This window comes from Palaemon carinicauda, chromosome 13 (genome assembly GCF_036898095.1).
Source record: "Palaemon carinicauda isolate YSFRI2023 chromosome 13, ASM3689809v2, whole genome shotgun sequence".
Lineage (NCBI taxonomy): Eukaryota > Metazoa > Arthropoda > Malacostraca > Decapoda > Palaemonidae > Palaemon > Palaemon carinicauda.
In genome coordinates this window covers 24080573-24090572 of record NC_090737.1, presented here as the reverse complement: position 1 = coordinate 24090572, position 10000 = coordinate 24080573, and the positions used below count along the sequence as shown (strand labels likewise).

The 10000-nt window shown below is 32.3% G+C and overlaps 1 protein-coding gene across 1 annotated transcript in view; it reads left to right on the top strand.

The window, feature by feature from the left end:
* The first annotated feature begins 9960 nt into the window (after window positions 1-9960).
* LOC137652219 (hemocytin-like) overlaps window positions 9961-10000 on the top strand; it is a 298302-nt gene continuing 298262 nt past the window's right edge. Inside the window, 1 exon segment of the mRNA XM_068385448.1 lies at window positions 9961-10000. This exon segment is cut by the window's right edge and continues 373 nt beyond it. The gene's annotated coding sequence lies outside the window, so the exon portion shown is untranslated.

Below are 10000 nucleotides of genomic sequence, written 5' to 3'. Positions count from 1 at the left end.
CGTTGTGTGCGCTATCGATATGTGCTTCCGGTTCGATACAGATATGCTCAGAGTTTGTTCTCTTATTTTTTTTTTTTATTACTGAAGGTTCATTTAATGCCTATGTTTATTTTATGTATACAAACACAAAAGAAAATATGAACTTTTATAGATAATATTGTTGTATATAACATGAAATTGGGAGGTAAATGGCAAGAAAGAATTAGAAATGAAACTATAAGAGATCACTCGAGTGCCATATGTGGACGAGATCATGATGAGGGGTAGATGGAGATGGTTTGGGCATGCTCTTCGCCCTCCCCAAGAGAGATTAATTCACCAAACTTTTAACTGGTCTCCACAAGGCACTAGAAGAGTTGGAAGACCCAGGCATACATGGCTAAGGACTATGAAGCGTGAAGTAGGAGATAATGAATGGAGAAGTATTGATTTAAAAGTTCAAGATATAGACTAGTGGCGAAATCTAACCGAGGCCCTTTGCCTCTATAGGCGTAGGAGGAGACGATGATGATGATGAGTCTCTTCATGTGAGAATTCCCGTGAGGTAATGAAGTAGATTTTTCCTTAGTTTCAGGTATAGCTTTGTAGTTGAATAAGCGAGTTACATCTTATAATATCAAGATTATAAGAAGTATTTGAGTGTTTGTTTTGAATGTAGAGTATGAAACACGCTGCCAGGAATACGGAATACTCGGGAAATGGTTGATAAAAGGAGAATTTCAAAATATATGACTAAAATTAATCAATGGGCAATTGTTCGTTTTGGTTTGAAAATGACCTCAGGGCTCAATCTAGTATCAATTAATTACAGCGAAAAAGAAGTTGATTTGCGTAGCCTGTCAAAAGAAGTTAGAAACCTTAACCTGTCAAAAAAACAGTAGTAATCATAACCTGTCTTAAAAAGTTAGATATCGTAACCTGTCAAAAGAGAAGCTAGAAATCGTAACTTGTCAAAAGAGAAGTTAGAAATTGTAACCTGTCAAAAAGAAGTTAGAAATCATAACCTGTCTTAAAGAAGTTAGTAGTAATCGTAACCTGTCAAAAAAGTAAGAAATGGTAATCTGTCAAGAAAGGAGTTAATACCAATCGTAACCTGTTAAAAAGTTAGAAATCGTAGGATGTCAAAAAGGAGTTAAAAATCGTAACCTGTCAAAAAGAAGTTAGAAATCGTAGCCTGTCAAAAAAGGAGATAGGAATCATAACCTGTCATAAAGAAGTTAGAAATCGTAGCCTGTCAAAAAGGGAGATAGGAATCGTAACCTATCAAAAAGAAGTTAGAAATCGTAGCCTGTCAAAAAGGAGTTAGAAATTGTAATCTGTCAAAAAACTTAGACATCGTAGTCTGTCCAAAAAGGAGTTAGAAATCATAACCTGTCAAAAAGAAGTTAGAAATCGAAGCCTGTCAAAAAGGAATTAGAAATTGTAACCTGCCCAAAAAAGTTAGAAATCGTAGCCTGTCAAAAAAGGGGTTAAAATCGTAACCTGTCAAAAATAAGTTAGAAATCGTAGCCTGTCAAAAAAGAATTTGGAAATCATCACCTGTCAAAATGAAGTTAGAAAACGTAACTTGTCAAAAAGTTATAAACCGTAGCTTGTCAAAAAAGAACTTAGAAATCGTAGCCTTTAAAAAAAGGAGATAGAAATTATAACCTGTCCTAAAAGAAGATAGTAAACGTAACCTATAAAAAAGTAAGAAATTGTAACCTGTCAAAAGAGAAGTTAGAAATCGTAATCTGTCTAAAAAGAAGTTAGAAAGAGTAGCCTGTTAACAAAGAAGTTAAATTGTAATCTGTGAAAAAATAAGATAGAAAACGTAACCTGTCAAAAAACTTGGAACTCATAGCCTGTCAAAAAAGAGTTATTAATCTTAACCTGTCAAAAGAGTAGTTAGAAATCGTAACCTGTTAAAAATAGGTTACAAATCGTGACCTATCTAAAAAGAAGATAGAAATCATAATCTGTCAAAAAGAAGTTAGAAAGCATAACCTGTCAAAAAGTTAGAAATCGTAACCTATCAAAAAGATAGAAATTACTAATAGTAATTCTGTCAAACAAAAGAGAAAGTACAAATTGTAACCTTTCAAAAAGAGTTAGTAACCGTATTTTGTCAAGAAAGAAGTTAGTAATCGCAATCTATCAGAAAAAAAAAAAAGTTAGAAATCATAACCTGTCTAAAAGAAAATAGTAATCATATTAATAAAAAAGTTAGTAATCGTTACCTATTAAAAAATTAGGGATCGTATCCTGTCAAAGAAGAAGTTAGAGATCGTAACCTGTCAAGAAAGTAGTTAGTGATCGCAACCTGTCTCAAAAAAAAAAAAAAAAAAAAAAAAAAAATAGGAATTGTATCCGGTCAAAAACGAAGCCAGTAATCGTAAACTGTCAATAGAGAAGATCGGAATCGTATCCTGTCAAAAAGGCGTCCCAAATCCTATACTGTCAAGAAAGATTTTAGGAATTGTAACCTGTAAAGTAAGAAGTCTGGAATTCTAATGTATCAAGAAAGAAGTTAGGAATTGTATCCTGTCAAAAAAAAATTAAGAATTTTAACCGGTTAAGAAAGAAGATAGGAACTGAAACCTGTCAGTAAAATAGTTCCTAATCGTAATCTGTCAAGAAAAAAGTTATGAATTGTATCCTTGCAAACAGAAGTTAAGAATCGTAGCCTGTCAAAAAAGAAGTCGGGAATTATATCCTGTCAAAATAGAATTTAGGAATCTTATCCTTTCAAGAAAGAAATTATCTATCGTATCCTGCCAAGAAAGAAATTAGGAATCGTATAATGTCAAAAAAGGAAGTTAGTAATCTTAAACTGTCAAGAAAGAAGTTGAGAATTGTAACCTGTCAAAAAAGAAGTTAGTAATCGTAACCTGGCTCGAAAGAAGTGAGGAATCGTATCCTTTCAAGACAGACTTTAGGATTTGTAACCTCTCAAAGAAGATAGTAATCATAACCTGTCCAACAATAATTTACTAACCCGTCAAAAAGATGTTATTAATTGTAGCCTATCAAAAAAGAAGTTAGTAATCGCAATCTGTCAAAAAATAGTTAGTAATCGTAACCTCTCAAACAAAAGAGAAATTTCTTATTGTAATCTATCCACACAAAAAAATTTAGTAACCGTAACCTGTCAAAAAAGGAAGTTAGTAATCGTAACCTTTCCAAATAAAAAGTTAGTAATCGTAACCTGTCTAAAAAGGAAGTTAGTAATCGTAACCTGTCAAGAAAGAAGTTAGTAATCGTAACCTGTCAAACAAAAGAGAAATCACTAATCGTAACCTTTCCAAATAAAAAGTTAGTAATCGTAACCTGTCTAAAAAGGAAGTTAGTAATCGTAACCTTTCCAAATAAAAAGTTAGTAATCGTAACCTGTCTAAAAAGGAAGTTAGTAATCGTAACCTGTCAAGAAAGAAGTTAGCATTCGTAACCTGTCAAACAAAAGAGAAATCACTAATCGTAACCTTTCCAAATAAGAAGTTAGTAATCGTAACCTGTCTAAAAAGGAAGTTAGTAATCGTAACCTGTCTAAAAAGGAAGTTAGTAATCGTAACCTGTCAAGAAAGAAGTTAGTAACCGTAACAGGTCAAACAAAAGAGAAATCACTAATCGTAACCTTTCCAAATAAGAAGTTAGGAACTGTAACCTGTCTAAAAAGGAAGTCAGTAATCGTAACCTGTCAAGAAAGAAGTTAGTAATCGTAACCTGTCAAACAAAAGAGAAATCACTAATCGTAACCTTTCCAAATAAAAAGTTAGTAATCGTAACCTGTCTAAAAAGGAAGTTAGTAATCGTAACCTGTCAAGAAAGAAGTTAGTAATCGTAACCTGTCAAACAAAAGAGAAATCACTAATCGTAACCTTTCCAAATAAAAAGTTAGTAACCGTAACCTGTCAAAAAGGGAAGTTAGTAATCGTAACCTGACAAGAAAGAAGTTAGTAATCGTAAGCTATCAAACAAAAGAGAAATCACTAATCATAACTCTTCCAAATAAGAAGTTAGTAACCGTAACCTGTCAAAAAAGGAAGTTAGTAATCGTAACCTGTCAAGAAAGAAGTTAGTAATCGTAACCTGTCAAAAAAGGAAGTTAGTAATCGTAACCTGTCAAACAGAAGAGAAATCACTAATCATAACCTTTCCAAATAAGAAGTTAGTAACCGTAACCTGTCAAAAAAAGGAAGTTAGTAATCGTAACCTGTCAAGGAAGAAGTTAGTAATCGTAACCTATCAAAAAAAGAGAAATCACTAATCGTAACCTTTCCAAATAAGAAGTTAGTAACTGTAACCTGTCAAAAAAGGAAGTTAGTAATCATAACCTGTCAAGAAGGAAGTTAGTGATCGTAATCTTTTAAACAAAAGCGAAATCACTAATCGTGACCTTTCCAAATAAGAAGTTAGTAATCGTAACCTGTCTAAAAAGGAAGTTAGTAATCGTAACCTGTCAAGAAAGAAGTTAGTGATCGTAATCTGTCAAACAAAAGCGAAATCACTAATCGTGACCTTTCCAAATAAGAAGTTAGTAACCGTAACCTGTCAAAAAGGGAAGTTAGTAATCGTAACCTGACAAGAAAGAAGTTAGTAATCGTAAGCTATCAAACAAAAGAGAAATCACTAATCATAACCCTTCCAAATAAGAAGTTAGTAACCGTAACCTGTCAAAAAAGGAAGTTAGTAATCTTAACCTGTCAAGAAAGAAGTTAGTAATCGTAACCTGTCAAAAAAGGAAGTTAGTAATCGTAACCTGTCAAAAAAGGAAGTTAGTAATCGTAACCTGTCAAGAAAGAAGTTAGTAATCGTAACCTGTCAAAAAGGGAAGTTAGTAATCGTAACCTGTCAAAAAAGGAAGTTAGTAATCGTAACCTGTCAAAAATGGAAGTTAGTAATCGTAACCTGTCAAGAAAGAAGTTAGTAACCGTAACCTGTCAAAAAGGGAAGTTAGTAATCGTAACCTGACAAGAAAGAAGTTAGTAATCGTAACCTGTCAAAAAGGGAAGTTAGCAATCGTAACCTGTCAAAAAAGGAAGTTAGTAATCGCAACCTGTCAAAAAAGGAAGTTAGTAATCGTAACCTGTCAAGAAAGAAGTTAGTAACCGTAACCTGTCAAGAAAGAAGTTAGTGATCGTAATCTGTCAAACAAAAGAGAAATCACTAATCATAACCCTTCCAAATAAGAAGTTAGTAACCGTAACCTGTCAAAAAAGGAAGTTAGTAATCGTAACCTGTCAAGAAAGAAGTTAGTAACCGTAACCTGTCAAAAAAGGAAGTTAGTAATTGTAATCTGTCAAGAAAGAAGTTAGTAATTGTAACCTGTCAAGAAATAAGTTAGTGATCGTAATCTGTCAAACAAAAGCGAAATCACTAATCGTAACCTTTCCAAATAAGAAGTTAGTAACTGTAACCTGTCAAAAAGGGAAGTTAGTAATCGTAACTTGACAAGAAAGAAGTTAGTAATCGTAACCTATCAAACAAAAGAGAAATCACAAAAGGCCGATTCACACGACCCGTTTTCTTTCCAACAGGCTGGGTGGTGGCTAACCGCCGTCGAAATGTTGTACATTCACACGAGGCGTTCCTTATCCGTTTACCAGCGCGCGGTTTTCATTGTTTACTTAGACTCTGTCACGTGAGGACCGAGTAAATTACGCTAATTTTGACACTTTAAGATGTTGGTTGATAACTGTGTTGATAAAATAAGTTATGCAACTTCATAATGCTTTATGCACTATGCCAAGAATATTAAAATTGCGATAAATTACCTTTTTTATTTAATGCCTCTCCAGTCATTTTCCATATCTTTTATTTATGTAAATTATTTCTATACATCTTGTTTGCCATGTCAAACATCTCCTCATACCCCTGAAAAAGTTCAATTAACCTCTAATACATGGTGTCAACAACAAACTAACTAATTTCTATGACTCTATACTATGAGGAAAAGTCGGGGTTGTAGGCCACGAAACGAACGGGTACAATACAGGTCCTCGTTCACACAAAACATCATCCACCCGCTGGTTGGGACGGGTGGCTAACGTCCGTCAAACCGGTCGGGGTTTCTTGGGAAGAAAGCCGAGCCGCCTCGGAAGGGCGACGTCCGAGGGCCGCCGTCTGCCTGACGGGTCGTGTGAACAGTTGCATTTGAATACACGTAAGAAACCTAGACGCCGCTTAACCGACGGCGAGCCTGTCGGAAAGAAAACGGGTCGTGTGAATCGGCCTTAATCATAACCCTTCCAAATAAGAAGTTAGTAACCGTAACCTGTCAAAAAAGGAAGTTAGTAATCGTAACCTGTCAAGAAAGAAGTTAGTAATCGTAACCTGTCAAACAAAAGCGAAATCACCAATCGTGACCTTTCCAAATAAGAAGTTAGTAACCGTAACCTGTCAAAAAGGGAAGTTAGTAATCGTAACCTGACAAGAAAGAAGTTAGTAATCGTAATCTGTCAAACAAAAGAGAAATCACTAATCATAACCCTTCCAAATAAGAAGTTAGTAACCGTAACCTGTCAAAAAAAGGAAGTTAGTAATTGTAACCTGTCAAGGAAGAAGTTAGTAATCGTAACCTTTCAAACAAAAGAGAAATCACTAATCGTAACCTTTCCAAATAAGAAGTTAGTAACTGTAACCTGTCAAAAAAGGAAGTTAGTAATCGTAACCTGTCAAGAAAGAAGTTAGTAATCGTAACCTGTCAAACAAAAGAGAAATCACTAATCATAACCCTTCCAAATAAGAAGTTAGTAACCGTAACCTGTCAAAAAAGGAAGTTAGTAATTGTAACCTGTCAAGAAAGAAGTTAGTAATCGTAATCTGTCAAACAAAAGCGAAATCACTAATCGTGACCTTTCCAAATAAGAAGTTAGTAACCGTAACCTGTCAAAAAGGGAAGTTAGTAATCGTAACCTGTCAAGAAAGAAGTTAGTAATTGTAATCTGTCAAACAAAAGAGAAATCACTAATCGTAACCTTTCCAAATAAAAAGTTAGTAATCGTAACCTGTCTAAAAAGGAAGTTAGTAATCGTAACCTGTCAAGAAAGAAGATAGTAATCGTAACCTTTCCAAATAGAAAGTTAGTAATCGTAACCTGTCTAAAAAGGAAGTTAGTAATCGTAACCTGTCAAGAAAGAAGTTAGTAATCGTAACCTGTCAAACAAAAGAGAAATCACTAATTGTAACCTATCCAAACAAGAAGTTAGTAATCGTAACCTGTCAAAAAGGGAAGTTAGTAATCGTAACCTGTCAAAAAAGGAAGTTAGTAATCGTAACCGTAACCTGTCAAAAAGGGAAGTTAGTAATTGTAACCTGACAAGAAAGAAGTTAGTAATCGTAACCTGTCAAACAAAAGAGAAATCACTAATCGTAACCTTTCCAAATAAGAAGTTAGTAATCGTAACCTATCTAAAAAGGAAGTTAGTAATCGTAACCTGTCAAGAAAGAAGTTAGTAATCGTAAACTATCAAACAAAAGAGAAATCATTAATCGTAACCTTTCCAAATAAGAAGTTAGTAATCGTAACCTGTCTAAAAAGGAAGTTAGTAATCGTAACCTGTCAAGAAAGAAGTTAGTAATCGTAGCCTGTCAAACAAAAGAGAAATCACTAATCGTAACCTTTCCAAATAAAAAGTTAGTAATCGTAACCTGTCTAAAAAGAAAGTTAGTAATCGTAACCTGTCAAGAAAGAAGTTAGTAACTGTAACATGTCAAAAAAGGAAGTTAATAATCGTAAATTGTCAAGAAAGAAGTTAGTAATCGTAACCTGTCAAACAAAAGAGAAATCACTAATCGTAACCTTTCCAAATAAAAAGTTAGTAACCGTAACCTGTCAAAAAGGGAAGTTAGTAATCGTAACCTGTCAAGAAAAAAATAGTAATTATAACCTGTCAAAAAAGGAAGTTAGTAATCGTAACCTGTCAAGAAAGAAGTTAGTAATCGTAACCTGTCAAACAAAAGAGAAATTACTAATCGTAACTTATCCAAAAAAGAAATTAGTAATCGTAACCTATCCAAAAGAAAGTTAGTAATCGTAACCTTTCAAGAAAAAAATTAGTAATCGTAACCTGTCAAACAAAAGAGAAATTACTAATCATAACCTGTCCAAAATGAAATTACTAATCGAAAACTATCCAAAAAAAGAAGTTAGTAATCGTAATCTGTCAATAAAGGAAGATGGATGTTGTAACTTGCCAGAGAAATATATTGTAACGATACGTCATTGAAAGGCCCCTTTGTAACCATCACTGTTTCCATGAAATCTCTTCCCTTTTTTTCCTTTGAAGAGATAAAAATATTGTAGTTTATCTGTTTATAGGACTTGCAGATCTCATATATGCTGATGGATCCATTATCTTCATTTATATCCTAAGACTTTTCACGTGGTGCCATTGAAATAAGACGCCCTTAGCATATGTCTCATGTGTTGTTGATGAGGACATTGAGTGGTGTTTCTTGTTTTGCGCATCCAGAAAATGTTGAAGAATGGTCCTATCGTTACAGAGGTATTGAAGTTGCTCAAGTAGGGTCATCATTGCTTTTTTTTACCATCACTGTTTTTGTTCTTCCTCTTCTAAATTTAATGGGCATTTGTATTCCATGGCAACTTGTACCTTCACTTCAATATAGTCTGCAATGGGCGTATAATGAAGACCCCGAGGACGCGAATTAACCCATCGCAGAAATGGGACTGTACTCTTCATCAAAGGAGAAAGTGAAACAGCAGTTTGACTGCAACATCAAGAATGATACAGATAAATCAGTAAGAAGGCTGCTCCTAGGCGATCCGTGAAATTAAATACCAGCGTATTTTTAAATTCAAAATGCTCTGAAGAGGCAAAAAAATTATCCTGGTGTGAGATACATGATTACAAAATCTTCATCGTTGATCAAATTCTCAAAAGTTTATTAATATTCTAAAAATTTTGTTCTCAACTCTGTAATGAATTGCAATTCCATTGCCCTGATGATAGCCATAAGGTATTAGTTGAAACAGCTATGGGAAGTGAATGGTTATATATATATATATATATATATATATATATATATATATATATATATATATATATATATATATATATATATATATATACTTATATTTATGTGTGTGTGTGTATGTATATATACTGTATATATATATATATATATATATATATATATATATATATATATATATATATATATATTATATGTATTATATACTTATATTTATGTGTGTATAAGTTATATATATATATATATATATATATATATATATATATATATATATATATATATGTATATATATATTATATATAATATATATATATATATATATATATATATATATATATATATATATATATATATATATATATACTTATATTTATGTGTGTGTATGTATATATACTGTATATATATATATATATATATATATATATATATATATATATATATATATTATATGTATTATATACTTATATTTATGTGTGTATAAGTTATATATATATATATATATATATATATATATATATATATATATGTATATATATATTACATATAATATATATATATATATATATATATATATATATATATATATATATATATATATATATATATATATATATATATATATATATAACATATATATATATTATATAATATATATATATATATATATAATATATATATATATATATATATATATATATATATATATATATATATGTTTGTGTATGTGTGTGTGGGTTCATGTGTCACTTTATATATAAAGTATATATTAATTGTAAGTTCATCAAGTTACAAAACTTTTCTCCCCCTAACTCCTCCCTCCTTCATCACCTCAGAAAAAAAGATTTACGAAAGCATCCTAAGTCACGTTCGTCCGAATCCCCAAAGTCGTTATCGCATGGGGGTCGTGATTGGTAGAGCCCCTCCCCCATTCCAGAATCGCAACAGCAACAGCCCGACTTAGAAAGGGTCACACGAACTCTCAGGGTAGCCATTCGTACAAGCTTGACTAAGGGGACAACAAGTC